This window comes from Sinohyriopsis cumingii, chromosome 2 (genome assembly GCF_028554795.1).
Source record: "Sinohyriopsis cumingii isolate HCF-2022 chromosome 2, ASM2855479v2, whole genome shotgun sequence".
Classification (NCBI taxonomy): domain Eukaryota; kingdom Metazoa; phylum Mollusca; class Bivalvia; order Unionida; family Unionidae; genus Sinohyriopsis; species Sinohyriopsis cumingii.
In genome coordinates this window covers 61,943,657-61,964,004 of record NC_142962.1, presented here as the reverse complement: position 1 = coordinate 61,964,004, position 20,348 = coordinate 61,943,657, and the positions used below count along the sequence as shown (strand labels likewise).

The following is a 20,348-nucleotide window of genomic DNA, read 5'->3' as shown; positions in this document are numbered from 1 at the left end:
GTTGAAAAGCGGTTCAAAATATCTGGATTCATGTTACTGCATATTTCAACTTTACCGAAATAATAATAATAATAATAATAATAATAATAATAATAACTTTATTTTTCTGAGGATAATACATTTGTATCTGAATTATTCACCCTATCTTTTATGTAATCCTAAATAATTCAATATTAGAACTTGTTGCCGTCATATTAATGCTTAACATTTCCCTACAATTTATTGTATACATATTGATTATCATTAGTACCAGAGACATGGGTGTATATGGAAAGTTTAGTTTAAAGGATTTTAAGCGGTCAGATATAGCAATGTTAGAAACAAATAATTTCTAGTTCATATCTGATACTGATAAAGATAATGACCCATAGGAGTTGAAGTCTGTATTTGTCATCACTGTTGTTTTGATAAACTATTGCCCTGGTGCAAAACTACCAATTTGTTCTCTGTAAAAAGCAGTCGTCTTGAGCCCTAGCTTGGGGTAACATTAAAAGTAGGCCTGGGAATCTACTTTGTGTTTGATGTTATTGTTAGCAATTTTTGTACCATGTAACAATTTTGGTGGCAGCGGTGGGACAACAAAGTTGTTGGAAATTTGACAGTAACATTGAAACAGCACAAGTATAAAGTATTTTTCTGAGTAGTGTAGTTGCAAATTGCTATTGGATAGACTGCAGTTTTGTGTGTGTGATTCCTCTTAAGTCAATGATAAACAAAATAAGGATTGAAATGGCGACACAAGAAAGCATTATCGACGAGGAAGTAGGAACGATTGTTGAAGAGTACAACATTGCAAGGAATAGAACCAAAAGGAAAAAGCAAACACGTTTAATGCAATTTAAAGATATTGAAGTGGACTTCACTGGTGAAGAAGCAGATATCATTGAATTATTGGAAGAGCATTCTGCAAGAAAACTAAAGAAAACACAGAGTAAACTAAAACATCCAAGGACACCAACAAGCAAATTTGAACGTGACCAGTTGCTGTTACAGAGGAAATGCGCAATTGAAACACAAAAATTAGACCTTGAAAGGGGGAAATTGCGAATGGAGAACAATCTTAAACTTAAAGAGCTGGAGTTAGAGATAGAAGGAGTGAAACAGCAGAAAGAACTTGATAAAAAGAATGACAGCATCCCATTCAAAGTCAAACTTCAAACGTACAATCATCAAGCGAATGAAGATATTCTTACATTTCTCACAGAATTTGAGGCTGTGACTGGTCATACAAAATGGGGCGAATAAATGAAAACCCTGCAACTGAGAATGATTTTAACAGGAGAGGCAAGAGAGGTAGCATATCAAACAATCAAGAGATGTGTTGAGCTAAGAAAGGCCTTGATAAACAAGTTTGGGAAAAGACCTCACGAATATTTTATCCAGTTAGTTAAACCAAAGAAAGGATGCTGTCGAAACAGAAAGAGGTCTGTCTGATGGCACGTAAAGAGCAGTATTAAACACGGTTCGTTGATAGTTGTGATGTTTAGCAGATGAGTACTTCTTGAAGGTTCTCTCGCCAGTGCAGGGTCAGTGAATAAGGCGCAATAATGACAATGGATATGTGGTCGATGCTGCTGAGGACTACGTTTGTCCCATCAATGACAGCAAAGTTTGACCCTAAGCACAACCGACAACAAGCAAATAACCATGCTTCAAGTTCACCTCAGTGCAAGAAAACTGGTTTGATGGAAAAATCCTTTAGAAACAAAAGTGCTATAAATGTCACCAGAAGGGTCATGTTTTGCGTCATTGTCCCAGCAGCAATAAACAAAATCAAGCAACCTACTTTGTCCAGATTACCATTGGTGAACGACGGTTAATAAATGTACCGAGAGCAATGAACAACAAGGAAGTATTGTTTGTTAAAGATACAAGTGCAGAAATGACCTTGATATGTGAGGACCTAGTTGATAAGTCATGTATCCTTGAAGGGCTGAACCTATCACTCTACACTGCCACTGGACATCCTTTTGAGGACAAATTAGCCATAGTAGATTTATACACGCCATACTACAAGGGTCATGTCCAGGTTGGACTGCTATCTGACTTGGCAGCACAAGCCCTGCTGGGTATGAACATTCTACGTATGAGAAAAGGGACTTTGGTAGTAACACGGAACCAGGCAAGAGCACGGAAAGAGGAAGCTGAAGAAAGTGAAAGAAAAATGAAACAATGTGGGGTCCAATCCCAGGAACTGGACAACTTACATCTGGATAGGCTATTTTAGGTCGAAGATAGTGAGCATGGCCCTGATGAGGACGAAGATGACATCCATCGTGAAGATGAGGTTAATGACAAGAACCTATCGCGTGATCAGCTGCACACTGTTAATGTGGAATTGAGTTCTCAGTATCAGAAGAATGACAGCTCGTTGGCTGGAGTGAGAACAAGGCCTTGCCATCTGAAAGTGAAGTAGAAGGCGTGGACAATGCTTTTTTCTGGGAGCATGGAATTTTAAAACGAAAGTTTAAGTCGAAAGAAGAGAAAAATATGGAATCAAGTTAGTTTTGCCAAAGCAGTTACGTCAAGCAGTGGTGGAGTTAGCGCATGATAGAACTATTTCTGGTCATCTAGGAATGGAAAAAACGAAGACAAGAATAACAACTGTGTTTTATTGGCCACGAATGTTTGGAGATATTCAGAGAAACTGTCAGGTTTGTGACATCTGTAAAAAGACAACAACAGGAACATGGAAGGAGAAAGCTCCAATGGTGTGTCCAACAATTGTGCCTGACCCTTTTGTCAGATTGCGATGGATATATTTGGCTCACTACAGCGCACAAAAGCGTGGAAAAAGTATATACTAACCATCGTAGAAGCAATTCTTTTAAAGGACTTTGAGATCAAGATATTGGCCAACGCTTTAATTGGCCTATTTAGTCGGGTTGTATACCTAAGGTTATCCTTACAGACCTAAGGTTCAACTTCACAAGTACTCTTCTACAAGAACTCTACAACATGTTGAACATCAAGGGGATAACAACCTCTCCTTACAGGCCACAATCCAATGGTAAGGTCGAACAGTTTAATGGCACGCTCAAAGCTGTACCATGAACGGTAAAGAGTGGGAAGTGATGCTGCCTTACGCACTGTTTTTCTATAGGGAGGTAACACATGAAGCAACTGGGTTTTCGCCATTTGAGCTGCTGTATGGTTGGCCATTACGACAGCCGATGGGGATTCTTAAGGATCTATTCACCGGTGAGGATGAGACATAGAAGTCAGTTGTAGACTACGTGCTTTCGATTCTCCAGCGATTGGGTGATGTAAGCAAGTTAGTGAAAGAGACTCGAACAGAGTATCCCAAGAAAGTTAAATCATGGTACGACAAAATTGCTACCAAAAGGAAATTTAGGCCGATAGTTGCGGTTCGAGTTTTGTTACCATCCGATGCATCGAAGATGAGGGCTCACTGAAAGGGACCTTATCGTGTCATTTGTAAGGTCAATGACGTTAATTACAAGATTATCATTGCGTGGTAGGCGAGGACAAGTAACCTACCATAGTAACCTATTACGTCAGTACAAGAGAGCTGTACTGTTACCAGCAACTGTGTTTGATGAATTTGATGGAGGAGGTCGGATTGACTTCCTACTAGCTGACATGGAGAGTTTGGACAAAATCAGTCTGAATGGCAGACTGACGATAGAACAGCGAGAACAGGTGCGAAAATTATGATCTGAGTTTGAAGACGTCCTAACTTCAAAACCAGTTAAAACAAACTTGTTCACTCACAATATTGGAAAAACAACAGAAATTCCGATCACGCAGAAACCTTATCGTATTCCCCATGCAAAAAGGGCGGAAGTCAGACCTATAACAGACGAAATGTTACAGCAAGAATGTATAAGACCGTCTACAAGCCTATGGAGTTCACAAATTGTACTTGTTCAAAAGAAAGATGGAAGTCTGCGACTTCGTGTTGATTACAGAAAATTTAACAAGATCACTCTTTGATGGTTATTCTACACCAAGGATAGACGAACTTTTTCAGAAGTTGTGAAATGCAAAATATATTAGCAAACTCGACATGAATAAAGGTTACTGGCAGGTACCTTTGTCTAAAGAAGCGCAGGAGGGTGCAGATCTTGGTGGTAGTAACAAATATATAGATGCAAGTTAAATATAGGGTACACGGCATTTTAAAAATTGTAATGGTACATTGTCCAGTGTTTGAGGTTTCAAAGAAGTTTGTATTTGTTCAAAATTCAGTTAAACTGAATTAAATGTAAGACATTTGTTGTGGCCTGGGAACCAGATTAAAGTGTAAAGATGTGATTTCTTCGTTTAGCTGAAGATTGTCCATTTAGATAGGAAGATCAAATTTGGGAGCTCATTTCAAGTTTAGAAAGAAACCCCTATAATGCTCCCCTCTGGTTTATCTGCCTTCCTGAACTGCACAATTTTTTTAAACCCAATTGATTTCCGTTTACATTCTCCATGGGTTGTAGGTGTATGTTAGATACAGCGTAAATATAAAATTAATGGCGTTAGCGCGAACGGTCTGGTTTAGAAGCGTGCACCGCATTCAGATTCGATAATCTCGAAGATGACTTTCTTTGTTTTCTCTGCCACATTAAGCCTTAATGCGCTGACTCATGGTTACTTAAATAATCCTCAATATTACCACATTTCATAACAGTAATTCGTAGTCGGGGTGGGATGGGGCCTCTTGTACATTCAGGCTGAGTGCCGAAAACGTCGACATTCTCTTCATGAAAACCTGATAACTGTCAAGACACTGCTATACATTAACCTGTTGTTTGGGCAAAAGCTCTTCCAGGTAGACAATGTTATTGGATTTCACCGAATTGAATTACTAACTCAATGTTGTTGCCGTTCATCAGTACTTAACATTTTAGCTGATACACGACCCTGCGACCAGCCTCGTTTAACGTGGAAGGAATAATTAATAGCATTCTGTATCTGAACTTTGCGTAACATATGAGAAATTACATAGATGAACACAAAGACAAATTATACCATTAAAACTTTGCAACATCTCTTATCGTGATTTTTATTGTAATTGTTACAGTATAGTTGATGATGCGAGTGGTGGTTGTAAACAGAACACGTATTGGACTGTGCTCGAGTGGAAGATCAGATCTATTGTAAGGTAGGGCAGAGAAATGGGCATTGATAGGGAAATCAAGAGCACTTTAGAGACCGAATTTTCTCTGCCAATACCCATTGAGTTGCCCCACACTACATTGTCACTAGTTTCAAATGAGAAAATACTGTATATATCTGATATTTTTGTATGACATCGGATTTCTTTGCAAATGTAATATAATGAGCTTTCGTTACTCCACTGTAACACGCATCCACCCATTGTCACTTTTGTTTTGGGGGAGAATTATTGCATTATCCAAATAAGTACTTCAAAGCATCCAATCAGTCTGAATTACGTGATTATATTCCATGATGGTTGAAACCGTTATTACTTTTGTAAATGTATAGTGGTCTGAGTAGATGTTTTATTTTTGAAGACGATGACTCTTTAGAAGAAAAGACTGAGAATGACGATGACACAATCGTTTCCCAAGTTTTGGATCTTCTTGACGGGGCTGATTTAAGAAATAACTCTATCCAATATATTCTGTAAATTTACCACTTTCCAATGGTGATTTTGGAAAGAGAAAATTTGTGAAGCAGCTCTCATTTGTTGGTATGAAATAACTACATTCATTGATGTGGTTTAATTACTTCAAAACGGTGATAGGACATCGTAGCTTGAACTGGTAATAAATCCAGTTCTATTGTTTAGTAAATAAGAAAACCGTCAGATAAAATTATGCTGAATATTTCCAACATTTTCAACCCACCTAAGACTCAGGAAAATCTCAACTCATACAAACATTAAGAGAAGCCCTAACAGCCGAATCACACTGTGATACTAAAGGAAAACTATCCTGCCACTGTGAAACTTGAACAATCCCTTAACAGTTTACATGACGAACGGACACATTACGAGTTTGACACTAAAATGGCCTAAGGGGTTACCATAATTTAAAATACTGTAGATACCAGACGATTTATCGGCAGTCATACGAAAATTCCTATGTAATAAGAACGTCCATTATTAAATTGTACAAATGAAAAGAGCCATTATTCATACTTACAATTTACCTGTACATAATATTATGTACTATATATAATGAATTATTATGTATAGCATCTGCATTTTGTTTTACAGACAAATCGTAAGCAACGATGCATCCACTGTCGTACAACGTTATCATCGATAACAACGGCGACTAATCCGACCAATCTTTGTAATATTTAACAATATATTTAATTTGTAGTCTTACTAGTCTTCATTTCTAATTTTAATTTTGAAGTAAATACTTGACGTGCATTGCCATGTTTAAAAGCTTTCCTTGCACATTGATCAAAAGTAAAAGATTAGGGCAATTTCTCAGCTGAGTTGCGGCATAAAGTTTTAAGACGCATTTTTGAGGAAAAGTTGGCAAGCTACTTTTTACAAATGATTTGGGTACTCTAAAACCAAATGACTTCTTTGTCACGCTCTGTCTGACGCTTTAGGACTGAAATCCTCAAAAAACCTAAATGGTCTTCATGGGAAACGTCAAATGACCAAATGTTCGAATCGGTAGGTGATATAGTAATAATATCTGCGTCTAAGATCATGCATTTGGTGCCTAAGAACACACCAAACACAATATCAGAATTCGGCTACGTTCAAATTATCTGGGTGTAAATTATTATGAAGATAGACTCTTATGAAAATAGTTAATAGCGCTTGGTAGACAAACAATGCTCCTACCCATAACATATCAGTCATGTCCTGTTCACTCAATAGGTAGGCTATGATCAAGAGTTGGATGAAAGATACACCAAGATCCCCGTCTTCACGTCACATGAAGAAGACACGTTTCTCTCCATTATCCAAGTAGTATTGAAACTGCGACCGGATATATAGTCTCAGACTTTATCTAAGGGAGTGGATACTAGCAAAGAGGAGTCAGTAGATTGTGTTCCGTTGAGTGTTTAACTGTTTCTAATTATATTGCTAGGTCGGCCGTCACTTCTGGAAGCAGACCATGAGGGGAAAGATTATGATAAACAAGAAAAGCAAGAAAGATTCAGAATCGTAGGTGCTGTGCAGGATCTTGTTTGTGTGTGTGGGAGTGATTACTCAAAACTTGTATAAACTCGCCATTGTCGGAGATCGGGTTGTAAAATGTGATTGGTGAAAAAAGAACTGTAAACTCATCTAGCTTGTTGCAAGGAGGATTTATCAATTCTCAGAAGATAACATTGCCAGCAATGCTTCAACTCCAGATGGCAAAACACTTTCCATGGCACACAAATCTTAGCTTGCCAGAGAAGGCCAGCCCCTGTTGACTTGCTAAAGACCATTGAACCATGACAATATGATTATTTTGAGTATTCCTAAAACACTGTAAGCATTCATACATGTTAACTTTGCCGAAGGAGACTCGGAGCCATGGCTTAGTGAGGCGCAATCAGAATTGTTTGAAAACCCCAAATATTACCACGTGTTTGTTTCAGAAGCCAAACATAAATCATGGTATTATACATCGGTATGAACAGTCAGAATCCAAAAGACATATTAAAGCAAGATCAGTGTCAGCTGGATCTGGAAAATAGCACAGGTGAATACGTGCCAATTATTCAAGCCGCTGTTTATGAGATATAAACATCGAATACAGTTGTTCAAAGAGACCTACATGTCGCATCCTCTCATGGGTAAACACATCCATTGCTTACAGCTCATCAAACTCTCTTTTCTGCACTGATAGAGATGAAAGAGAAGAAGATAGAAGGATGTTATGTTTCTCCAAAGTCCGACGGCTTCATAACTCAAAGACCTTGCATAAGATCACTCAAGAATTGGAAGATGTCTTGATAGAGCATGGAATTTTGTGGCATCTTTCAACAGACAAAGCAATGGCTGGTAGATCCTATGCAAAGTCAGTACCAGCACATAATTACATACTGCGAGCTCTGTTGCTTCTACAGCTTCCACAACTCCTGGCATATCTGAAGGATCAGGAATACAGGTCAAATAACATTCATTGTATGCAACACCATCTGATACACACAAGATTACGTTCTACTAATGACAACACTGGCATTTACCCGATTTTGTAATCACATGGCTGTGTTTATACTCGGCAAAGAGAAGACTAGTGTTTACAATACCCGTCGCAGAATATAAACATGGTTTGCATACAATACTTTTCATTGGGTCTCAGCACCATCGTATTTGAAGCTTTACTTATTTGCTTTTCGGCAAAAGCTTTCATTCGTTCATCGCGAAGACCACGCTATGTCATGTAGAGATGTGTGTATACAGCTGAGATTCACCATATACCTTAAGATGTCGAAGAATAATGTATTTAGAACTTTGTTCTGAATGAATTAGACCAATTATTCGACAAAGATGACCTTCGACAACAGAAACAAAAGGTGGTGATGACATAGGAATTACAACAACCATGCCATCATTGCACAAATGCGCTCTGTTATGTAACTTCTGGACTTGGAGTTGAAGCTACAATGAGGGCACTGTTCTTATTTAGCATGATGATCAAATGATTCACAATTAAGCAACTCTAGAAGAATTAAACTGCACAATGAAGGGTACACATTGTGATATTCTTCCGATTATTGTTATTCAGAATTTGGCAAATAATGACATTTGGGAATCTCTTCTGAATCCTCAGGCACGCGGCCATGTACAGCTTAGCAACATTGTGAATGAAAGACTCATCGTCTCTGATGTGGTGCATGCACAAGTCAAATAAATGCACTAGCATCTCGTCCATTGATGACGTTAGAACAGGAGTCAATAGAAAAAATATCAACTTCTGAACTAAGACAGGGAGCATTCTCTATCATTTCCTACGAGACTGGTTGGAGGGTGGATCTACGCAATATATTACAATATGAGCTGATGAGTATGCCTGTTGCCCTTTCATACACAAATGGTAGACTAAGAATTGGCAACAAAAGCCGTTGCAGTCGGTGTGATGACCAAACGTGTTACCTGTCCCCAAAAGGTTACCCTTGATAGAGCATGCTGCTTTGTGATAGACGGACAGTACCTAGTGGTGTCAGTTTGGAAACTTGCAGGAGTCATGAACTTTGGTGAACTGGCAGACGCATTTATCGACCTTTTCACTCTTGCTCGAAAACACTTTGAGAGGATTGATATTGCTTTCAATCAGTACACAGAAACTTCAATCAAGGCTCTTACCAGGAATGTATGCTTCAAACGTTCTCTTCTGTGCTAATCCTCAGCAACGGGACTGACTCTCTAGCCGTGGAAGGGAATTATGTTATGTAGATGCACAAAGAGATGAACGGCGCGCAATTGCACGTACAAGAACGGAAAACTGACATTTACCGGCGTTTTTAAGTGAGCAAATAGTGGCATCAATATGTAGGATCAAATCTGACTTTAAAGAATGACTGTTTGTGCTGTGAGACTTAATTTTCTGTGTAGAAAGTTATAACACTCGAGTTAAATTGACACACCTCTTTATATTTAAAGAAACACACACACACACACACACACACATATATATAAATAAATAAATATATATATATATATATAATATATATATATATATATATATATATATATATATATATATATATATATATATATATATATATATATATATATATATATATATATATATATATAAGAGAGAGAGAGATATTATATATAGAATGATTATTATTGCGAAAGGATACCTAGACAGCTTTTGTTTACAAGAATTCAAAATGAAACAACTGTTTATAAAAGAAACAAAATATATCCTTAACAAGGAACAGAAACACACGCAAATTGCTAATTTAACTGTAAATATTTTCTTATGCTTATCACCAACCCATCTGTAATACTTTGTTAACTACACATGGTAATAGATTTCATGGAACAGGTCATAATAGCTACTGATCAACATTGAATTCACCTGCAGATAATTAGAAAGGAAAATGAAGATGCACACATAATATATAATTGTTTTGTTTGATACCTAGGTAAATATTCAGAACAGCCAGGCAAATGTATAAAGTGGTATCTGTATACATTAGTCTTCGATTTCTTCAGGTATATGGTTCATCGCAGCTGTATACATACAATGTTTATCACACAATACTTATATATGGTGTTACATATTGCATGAAGACAAGGTCAGCACTATATTTTGTTTTTCTTGTCAGCGTTGTCCAATAATTTATTTCAAAGAAGACCTACAAATAATAGTGACTTTTAGAGGCGATAATACAATTGTAATATATTTTGCTAATCAATCAGATATATGGTTAGATGTATTCACAGCCTTCACCATCAAACTGATACTTTGTCTCCGATAGACGGTGATGATAATCTTGAGGATAGAAAAAGGAAAGCAACCAAAAAACCAAGTTAGCATTCAGTGCCAAACATCATGAAATATGTGTGTGGATTATAGTGCAAATATACTATTCTGTCTTAAAGTGTCTTCGTAAAAATGTTAGATCAATGGGTCTATGTAAATATTATGGATCAAAAATGCAGTACCATAAATAATGAAGGATGAAGTAGTAAATATTCAATGATTTCTGCCTTATATTACCTTTCACTTGTATTTAATGTTTACCAAAAGCCTATCTGATCACTATTGTTTGTCAGTTCCCAAAGAGGACCAAATCCAAGGTTTATCGTACACCTAGAAGTCATCGAGGGACACTATTCAGTACTTTCTTGCGACAGTGTAGCTTGTATGTCACTTGGGAATGAATGTGAGTCAAGCCTCCTTGGATCTATCTCCTTTGATATAACAAGTTTGATTCACATTTAATTTAATTTTACCTAAACTGTCTTGGGATCAATCATGGTGTCATAGTTACAACGAACAGACGAGTGAAGACAATGTGTGCTCAATCAGCGAAAATGAAATATAATATTATAAATGTCTAAAGAATACTACAGCACACACTATTACTATTTGCTATATCTATTTGTCAGTATTGTATTTAACTCTTATAACAATGCATGTTGGTGAAAGACGATGCAACGTCGTGTTGGTGGAGTATGGCGTTATATATTTATTGGCAATCTATTTGTCAATAAATTCATACATTAATAACAAACAATTATTCTTCCCTGTCAGGAATAAAAACATTACAGACTTCATTTAATACACATACAAATGTGTATATACTTTGTGGAACCCTGCATTTTAATATCACAAGTAAAAATAAGCTTCCTTATTACCTTATTTAACATTTTGTGCATATTTCAGATAGTTGCTTTTATTTTGACTTGATGTGTGACATTAATTTCCCTATGCTGTTTGACCAACCGATCAACAGTATTTTGTTTATTTCTGTTGGTTAAGTGTTGGAATTTGAAAATATTGTTTAATTAGTGGAGGGATTCGGTGCACTGAGCATGAGGTTAGACCACCCAAACACAAAATTAGATTTTAAACGGCTTGAGTTTGGATGTGAATGCTTGGGTGTTAGCATTTGAGTTTATTTTTTGCAAGGATTGTGTTGATAAATTAAGGGGTTAAACGAAACGTCTAACGTACAATTGTCGATTAACTCAAATGTTTCAACAAAACTGAGCTAGAATAAATTTCTTGGTCGGTTACTACACGAATGGTTTCACTATTTTTTTAAATTGTGTTGATAAAGGTTAGGTTATTCACGGTGGTTTGGAGCAACGATTATGTACAATGTTTCAGATATTTCACATGAAGAAGTTGAACATTATCAAGTTTTTGTTTCTCACTTGGTTATAGAAAGACGGTTTCCTAAAGGAATAAAGCGTGCCGCCATCCCTTCCCCCCAACCAGGCTCGGAAATAAAAACAGCGCATAGCTATGGATCAAGTATAAAACATTTTGGAAATCAAGTGAAAAAGTTTGGTTTCGCAAATTGACACTAGATGCCGTTTTTCAAAAGTGTAACATTTATCTCGCTATGGATAGTAAGGGAATCATGTAGGCCCAACAACAACAACAAAAATATAATAAAAAATAGCCATTATAAAGGTCATGGTAGCCAATAATGTTTTAAAAAATATTAGTGGATACGAAGATTATGGTGACAGTGAGTTTTTGATGGCTTGGTGATGGCTGCTGAAAACGAATGAGTAACGTTCTTTTTTTATTATAACGCTTAATGTGTGAAGAACTTGCATTACAGCGTGAAAGCCACAATATCAGATTACGCTTACGAATGAGATATGATTTCCGCACAAGGTACATAAAGAATTTAATATGTGCCAAAGACAATACAACTTCTTTCACGACATAGTAAAATATGTTTGCAGTATACGTACAAGCATATTATATGATAGTTTGAAATGAGCAATATCTACAAAAAATTGAAGTTGAAAGAGCAATACTTGACACGTTTACCAATAGTTCAAGTTCCAAGAACTGTACTTGCCATACATATCACAAGTTCCAGTTCAAGGAGCAATACTTACCACGACTGAGTCTGTGACAAATTCAAGTTATCAGCTGATACGACGAAAGAATGGAATGAACTGTCAGATTGCTGAATGAGAAACAAAAATCTTAAGTTAGAATACTGGCAACGTAATTCATCATGTTAATGATACACGTGGTACTTTGTTCAACGTTTTTTTCTCTTTTAAATATTCATTTTGAAATAACTACAGGAATAGTTTAGGGAAGTAACTTTACTCATTGTAATCTATAGTTAGTATCAATATCACTGTCGACAGGAATGAATGTATTCCAGACAAACGGAACAGAAAATAACAGATTGGAGCATAAACCGAACTTTTTAATACCATTGCAGGAGTGTACGAAGCAATACAATATAATAAAACAGCATAAATTCAGGTTTTATATTTTAAAGTTGAAATGACTCTAGCAATATTGAAAGAAATGGATACAAAAGGAATTTAGAAAGGAGAGTAGGAGAGGCTGAAATATACCTCCTATTGCTGATATAAAAAAACATATCAGAAATATTTAATGGCTGTGTTTCTCTTTTTTACTTGGTTAGATTATCATTCAGGCAAAATAAATAAATAAATATAAAAAGACTATTTCTTCTTTGACAAGACCACAACATGTGCCTTGCAAATACTTAAAATAGTAAAGAAGTGTTTTTCTTATGCAAAATTTGACAAGTCACGCTTAACATTTCAGTACATAAATTACAAATATAAATAATACAAACTTTGAATGATTACAAACATATTTGCACTTTCTCGAAAACGGTATAACCGACTTTTGATTTAATATGAAACAGTCTCTGAATATTATACTCGTGTAGCTGTTACGCGGATTTATTTTGACACACCTTCGCTTTTTTAAATTTGTATTTTAGATTTATGTTTACAAGAATCATTACTTAATATATTACATATTACAATAACAATAAAAAGCTGGATATACCCACAGCATGTCGTGCGATCAAAATTAGTAACAACGACCCTCATTAAGAGAATCTTAAGTATGCATTGGTATAAGTCTTTTTGTTGCATGGTATGCTGGTAACTCGCTATACTGGACAACTAACAAAAGCCTGTAATGAATTACGTTATCATCGACGATAACGATCTCTTTGCACATATTTCCTACAACTTTAGATGGAAGCCTAGCTGAAAAACAATAGACGACTTTATGACAAATAGTTATTAAAAAATTCAAATATTTGCCACAAGTATTTAGACTGGTTAAAATCGCATCACGTTACGCTAAAAACTTGAATTATCAAAATATTACACTATAAAGGAATTTCATATGTATCCTAGCAGTCCTTGTATTCTTTGACAATATTTATAAACAATGGTTCAAACATATTTCTCTTATTTATTTCTTGAGATTCATTATTCCATGCGTCATTTTTGTCTAATTTTAAGAATTGAATTTCACATTTAATAGTATTCATATAAGTTTGAAAATTGATTACACGCTATCCGTTGACGGCTTTCGCTTCGCTATGGTCGTTCATGATGTGACAGTGTAATCGATAATACGACTTCATAAGTTCAGGCCTGGAAAGTATGCGACTTCCGAGTGATTAAAATGTGCCGTCAAGGAACGCCAGCGACGAACATCTAACCTTAGGGTCATCGTCGTTTTGAATTGTCATTTCGTTCAATTTTACAGTGAATTTAGCGAGAAAGAATGAAGAGTTGACAATAACAATGCCAGTGTTACTGCCTAAAGTCATACAAGTTTTATATTTTCCTCTACTATTTGAGAATACCTTTGCAAAATGAAATGCAATAGAGCAGGGCTATTTTCAAAGGGTAGGCTAACTTCAATTTGCGTGACAGTGCCGTTTTAAGAGAAGCAAGGACGCCACCTAGGACGCAGTTTGCTGAGGTATCCTGCAATCGGAACATCTTCGTCTCTTTCCAATTCGAGTGGAATAAATTCGCATCCAATGTCCTGATCCTTTTCAGCCATTTTATTTACATTTCGCTCGGCCAAGATCAAGGTGTGAAAAAAGATGTACCTGACAGAGTTTAGGCAAAACAACGAGGTCAAATCAACTTAACATTTTACACACACACACACACACACACACACACACACACACTATTATAGTAGCTCTCAAACAAGTCGACGGTAAATAAAATAATAAAAACACATTTTCATAGTCTCATACATTAATTAATTTCATCATCAGCTTATGTGCATATCATTATGATAACACCAATACATCAGCACCCAAAAAAATTACATCCATACATATATAAGTAATTTTTAAGAAACAACAGCAAAAAAATTATAATAAAAAAAAAATCACCTTTGCTTCGTTTTTCTCTTTTTCCTTGTCCCATTGTTAAATTAGTTTCGGCAAATGTTACATTGTCCGGTTTCACTTCCTTCTGTTGGTCCTGTACCGCGAAACTGTCTTTATTGTTTTATTTGTTGTCTTAATTTTAGATTTCAGGTATAACAGCTGCATCATCTGCATATTTTAGTTTCGTACCTCAATAAATAGACCTACTAATTTCATATTGGTATATAAGGGTTATTTTTTCCTCCAGTTGGTTACGTACCACTGGAATGTGTCCTTACCAGCTGTTTCCATACCACTGGCCTGTAATTGTTCTGTCTTGTACTTATTTTATTATTGGCTAGGTTAGGGTTCGCACCTCTACAGTGACCCATGATTTTCATATTTTAGTCAGATGTGTTTATTTTCTTTCAGGTGGTTCCGTACTACTGACCTGTGTGTATACCATCTGGCTCCTTACCACTAGACCGTGTGTATACCAGCTGGATCCTTACCAACAGACTGTGTCTTTACCAAGTTGGTTCCGTACCACTGGCATGTAAAATTTTACGGTTTGTACTAGTTTTCATGCTTGGTGTTGTTGGGTTTCACGTATCACCACAGTTACCTATGATTAGTCATATGTTTGTGTTTCCATCAGTTGGTTTCGTACCACTGGACTATGTGTTAAACACTTGTCCCGCACCACATGATTGTAATTGTTCTGTTTGAACTTGTTTCCTGATTGGCGTACTTGCCTTCTGCACCTCACTACAATGACCTATCATTTTAAAAATGGTCAATTTGTGTGCTGTTCATGTTTCACAGTGAGTTCCGTACCATTACAATGTAATATTCTATATGTACTTTTGTTATTTTTGGCGTAATTATGTTCCTCATCTCACTGCAGTGATCCGTGATTTACATAATATTACACTATGGGTCGTGAATGTCGTGAATGTCTACCGATTGCTTGCATAGTAATACAATCAAGTTTATGTATTTGCTAACTTAGTTTGGTTCTGCATCTCACTACGCTGACACATGACTTCCAGTTAACCACTAGAGGTTCTATCTTCCAGTTTCCTACTCTTTCACATATCAGATTCGTCAACATTCCTTACAGAATGCAACCTCGAAGGAAAGCTGCGGCGATTACACAAAAGGCAGTAAAGAGAGCCAGATCATTAAGGTCCAAGGTACAAAAGAGGTGAAGAGACCCAGAAAGACGAAACCATTGTTAGCACCAGCGGCCACCAATATTCAGCCTAGAACATGCAGCGAAGGAGTTGGGTGGATCCCCATATTCTTAATTTTGTAACTTAAGAGGTCTCCGACAGACTCACCACCCAAGTTACACGGGGGATATATACTAAATTTGATCAGCTGGTAGCACTGTTTAGGTCTTTCACAGAAAATAGTCTGGAAACTTGTCCTCAACCTGGACCCACCTTGCCAACAGACAATGCACCGGCACCGTCCGTGGTCTCCCGTGTCATTGTCTAAACCACGGCTTTACTCACAGGCACAGGTTTTCCAATCGCCCCTGTGTTCAAATCAATCCTGCCTCTGATGATCTTTCTCAATAAAAATTCGTAAGCTCGTCGGTCTCCCCATCTGCTCTAATCCCTGATAAAGTTAGGACAAACATATGGGCAGGCTCGTACATATATTTTCTACCCTCCTAAATAACTCACAGGAAGCAGGATTCAAGTTTCAGCTCAATACACAGCACTGGTCCTGAACTCAGCATTGTCCCTAAAATCAGGAATGTCAAAGTCACAATAGGACAGTGGATTATCGCTTGGAACAGGTTTACTAGTCTCCAATGTAAACAAAATCCCTTGTTAGTACCGCTCTTCCCCACCATATGGAAACTGTCCTTAAACTCAAAGAGAGATGCGCTGATTGGCGGTAGTATGATGAAAACTTTCGACAATTGGTTGCAAGGGGGAAGCTAAATGGGGAACCATACATTGAGAACTATACATGAAGGCTTTGCTAGAGCATGGTCAAAACAACTTTACAAAGGTATTCCCTCACCCATTGCAAACATAAATATAAAAAAAAATGTTGTTTTGCTTACCACAAGAGTGGTCGCTCTTCTGCAGGATTTTCTTGCAAGTTTCAGCAAAAGTTCTTCAATAGTTTGGAAAGGAGTCGGACCTCACTAACAGTTGCCCATCCTTTTAAGGTCTTAGCACAATATGACAGCTTTTTCGTTCCCAACGATTTCAACAACCCCGAAACCCAAACTCAAACATCAAGAAACAAGCCGATGGACAGGGCTGATCATTTGCCTGCCCCTGTTAAACTTGACTGCTTGCAATTCACGATTTTGATAATTTCAAAAAAAGAATACTAGGTTTTAAAAGGGTTTCGATTTTGGGTGTTAAGGGACGTTGCAAGAACTTGAAAACGACTCAAACACATGCCAAACTTAATGAAGAAAATATACAGGAACAATTGTCAGCGGGTCACTTTGTATAGCCTTTACACAAAACCATTTCTATAATTTTCACATTTCACCATTTTAGTCGAACAAAATTCCTGGGTCAATAAGACTGGTTCATCACCTCACCTTCTCATCGGTTAATTCGGTTAACGATCGAATTCGAACTCATCAATCTGCAGTTCATTACGAAGGTATTGATAATGCAATTTCATGTATAAGGCAGCTGGATAGTGGGTGTTTTATGACCGAAACAGACATTTCAAATGTATTCCGCATTCTTCCTATTTGCCCCAAGCAAATATGATTGTTTTGGGGTTTTGTGGCGGAACGGGTATAATTTTGATAAATACTTACGAATTGGTTGTAGTTCAGTTGCCGGATATTTGAAACGTTTAGCAGTTCTCTTCAATGGATAGCGAACACAATGTTATCAATAACACATATGACACATATTTTGGACGATCTTTTCAGTACTAGATGCAACTCGTGACCTATGCCAGAATAAGCTTGATCGCTTCTTTACTGGATGTGACGCGATCGTCGTTCCTATGGTTGCGGATAAAACATTCGCTCTATCAACAATTTTTTTTTTATGTGTCTCAGATACGACTTGGATTCAGTGAGAATGGAGGTTCGCCTTCTCACTGACAAACTAGAACAATGTAATACCTCATACAGTTATATTTAGATCAACGTAAAATCACCCATCAAGAAGCTGCAATCCATCATAGGTACTCCTAACCTTGTCTACGCCAAAAGTTTTTCCTGGACGAGCTTTACTATGGCGGCTCATCAACTTGACAACTGGCATCTCAAAACCGCATCTCCACATAAGAATAACAAAAGAGGAAAACTAAGATTTAAGGGTATGACGAACCTTTTTAACCGGTTTTCACGGCAGAACATTATCTTGTATGATCCTTGGTTAACTTCCATATCATTGGAGTTGTAAATAAATTCCATTACCTCTGTGTGCTACGGTGCGATCCTAGGTACACAGTATTTATATGGACTCTAGGATCAGGCATGGGCATATTGAAATATAACTCTTATAGATTTGTACAACATCACTCTAACAATCAAGGTCTGTGGAGAAAATTGACCAATACATTAGCCATTTTCACACAGACAATGAAACCTTGGTTGACATCTTAAAAAGGCAAGCATGCACTTCATTTCGAAACTTTGTACTATCCTGCCTGGATTTAAATACCTTGTTCAGGGCCAAGCATATAACTGGTTTGCATAAAAAAAAAAACTCGCTGATGCTCTTTCTCGCCAACAGGTTTTGAGTTTCCACGAAACGACCCCATATGTGGACTCACACTCACATCGCATTCCGCCTCTTCCAGTCTTGCCCAGCAATAAAGTACACTGAACCATTTGGTTAAAACATGCTTTACCTAGTAACACAAAGCATATATACGCGAGCTTCGACACTATATCAGGACTTCACATTAGACATCTCGAACAAATTCTCTCTCCCAGTTTCAATAACCAATCTGGCCCTTTTTATAGCGCTCTTAATCAAGAAGAAATATGCAGCATCTTCAATATCCACTTTTATTTCTGCAATTGGCTATGTGCACAAACCTACTGACCTCGCAGACCCTTCTTCCTCTTTCTGTATTCAAAAGCTCATTCAAATCATTCACAAAACAAATCTCACGATATTTGTATGCCAACTGAAAAATGTGCACTTGATGCATACTATTTCAGCCCATTTCAGGCGTAACATGTATCCGGCCATGTTTAGTATGGCTTTTCACGCTTTTCTTCGAATAGCACAAATATCAGTGAAAACAACTGCACATCAGAAAGATGACTTGATACATTTTCTCTCAAAAGAGTCCTACAATAATTTTCCAACACATCAAATACAGCTTGGGACAACCATATATAGTTTACGTGTTGCTGCCCTACAAAATCCTGCTACATGTCGCATAGCTCATTTACAAGCGTACATACCTCTCAGAGGTAATGCTCCAGATCCTCTCTTTATGTACCGAAACGGGCAGCCATTTGTCAGAGCAGAATCTAGTACTGAACGTAGAAGAGCGCTTTGCTTTTGTGGTTTTAACCATATTAAGACCGATAGCCCGGCTCTTTAAAATTCCACCCCACCACCCCCATATATGTGTGTGTGTGTGTGTGTGTGTGTGATTTAAAGTAATGAGAGTGACGGTGCTCCCATCAAAACTCTCTTTAACGTCATGTGGTGTAAGACGGAGAACAACATTCTTCATACTTCGAAAGGTAAAATAATGTAATACACACGAAAGTGATAAATATTTACATTTTCATTCTTATAAATAGTTTAAAGGACGCAGAGAAAGACGTGGTCTCCATTACCCTCCAATGATGTCACACAATTGTTGAGGCACTAGGAATGGTGAGACCAATTTACATAGACAAATCACGATAAAACTAAAAAAAATAATTAAAATCTACACTTAAAAATGATTTAGAAGTAAGAAATTCATCTGCCTTGCAATTATAAATTGTTCTTAAAGGTGAGACCGATTTAAAAAGAAATGCATACACACAAATTGGTGAATGGGTGGATGGCTTGGGAGAGAGAGAGAGAGAGAGAGAGAGAGACTGGAGAAATCCTTTACCAGTTCCTACCCCTTAGATGAAGCTTGTAGTACGAGATAAGCAACCTTGCTCGATTGTCATCCAGAACTTGTCATTTAGAGCTGTAATGAGCCTCGGGTTTACTTCTAAGATATGCGTTGTATCTTCTTTCATGCATAGGTTTGAAACCAATCCAGTATAACTATTGTATCTGTTGCTATATAGTTTTGTAAACAGTTACCGGCCGCTTAGCAGAGAACACGTGTGGTAAGCCATCTGGTCCATAACGTGGAAATACTTCATCACGAAGCTTTATTATGAGAGAGAGAGAGAGAGAGAGAGAGAGAGAGAATCTGAAGACCATTTTCAATCATATAACCTTGATAATGCACGTAATCTAGGTTTCCAGTCCGCTCAGTCGAGTTCTTCACTTTCTGGAATTGAAACTCCCACGTTGCGTAATTTAAATAACTGACAGGCTAACGGGGCCAAAAGATGAAAACGTTTCGCATTCTCGAAGCTCAAATGCACGTATTTGAAGCTCCGATACGTGATT

The 20,348-nt window shown here is 37.1% G+C and overlaps 1 long non-coding RNA gene across 1 annotated transcript in view; it reads right to left on the bottom strand.

Annotated features, from left to right (window-relative positions):
* LOC149805019 (uncharacterized) overlaps positions 1-19,979 on the bottom strand; it is a 28,629-nt gene extending 8,650 nt beyond the window's left edge. The window contains exons 1-2 of the long non-coding RNA XR_016417435.1: positions 19,834-19,979; positions 12,482-12,552 (exon numbers count right to left, since the gene is read on the bottom strand). This is a non-coding gene — a long non-coding RNA (uncharacterized LOC149805019). The remainder of the gene's footprint in view (positions 1-12,481; positions 12,553-19,833) is intronic.
* Between the last annotated feature and the right edge of the window lie 369 nt (positions 19,980-20,348).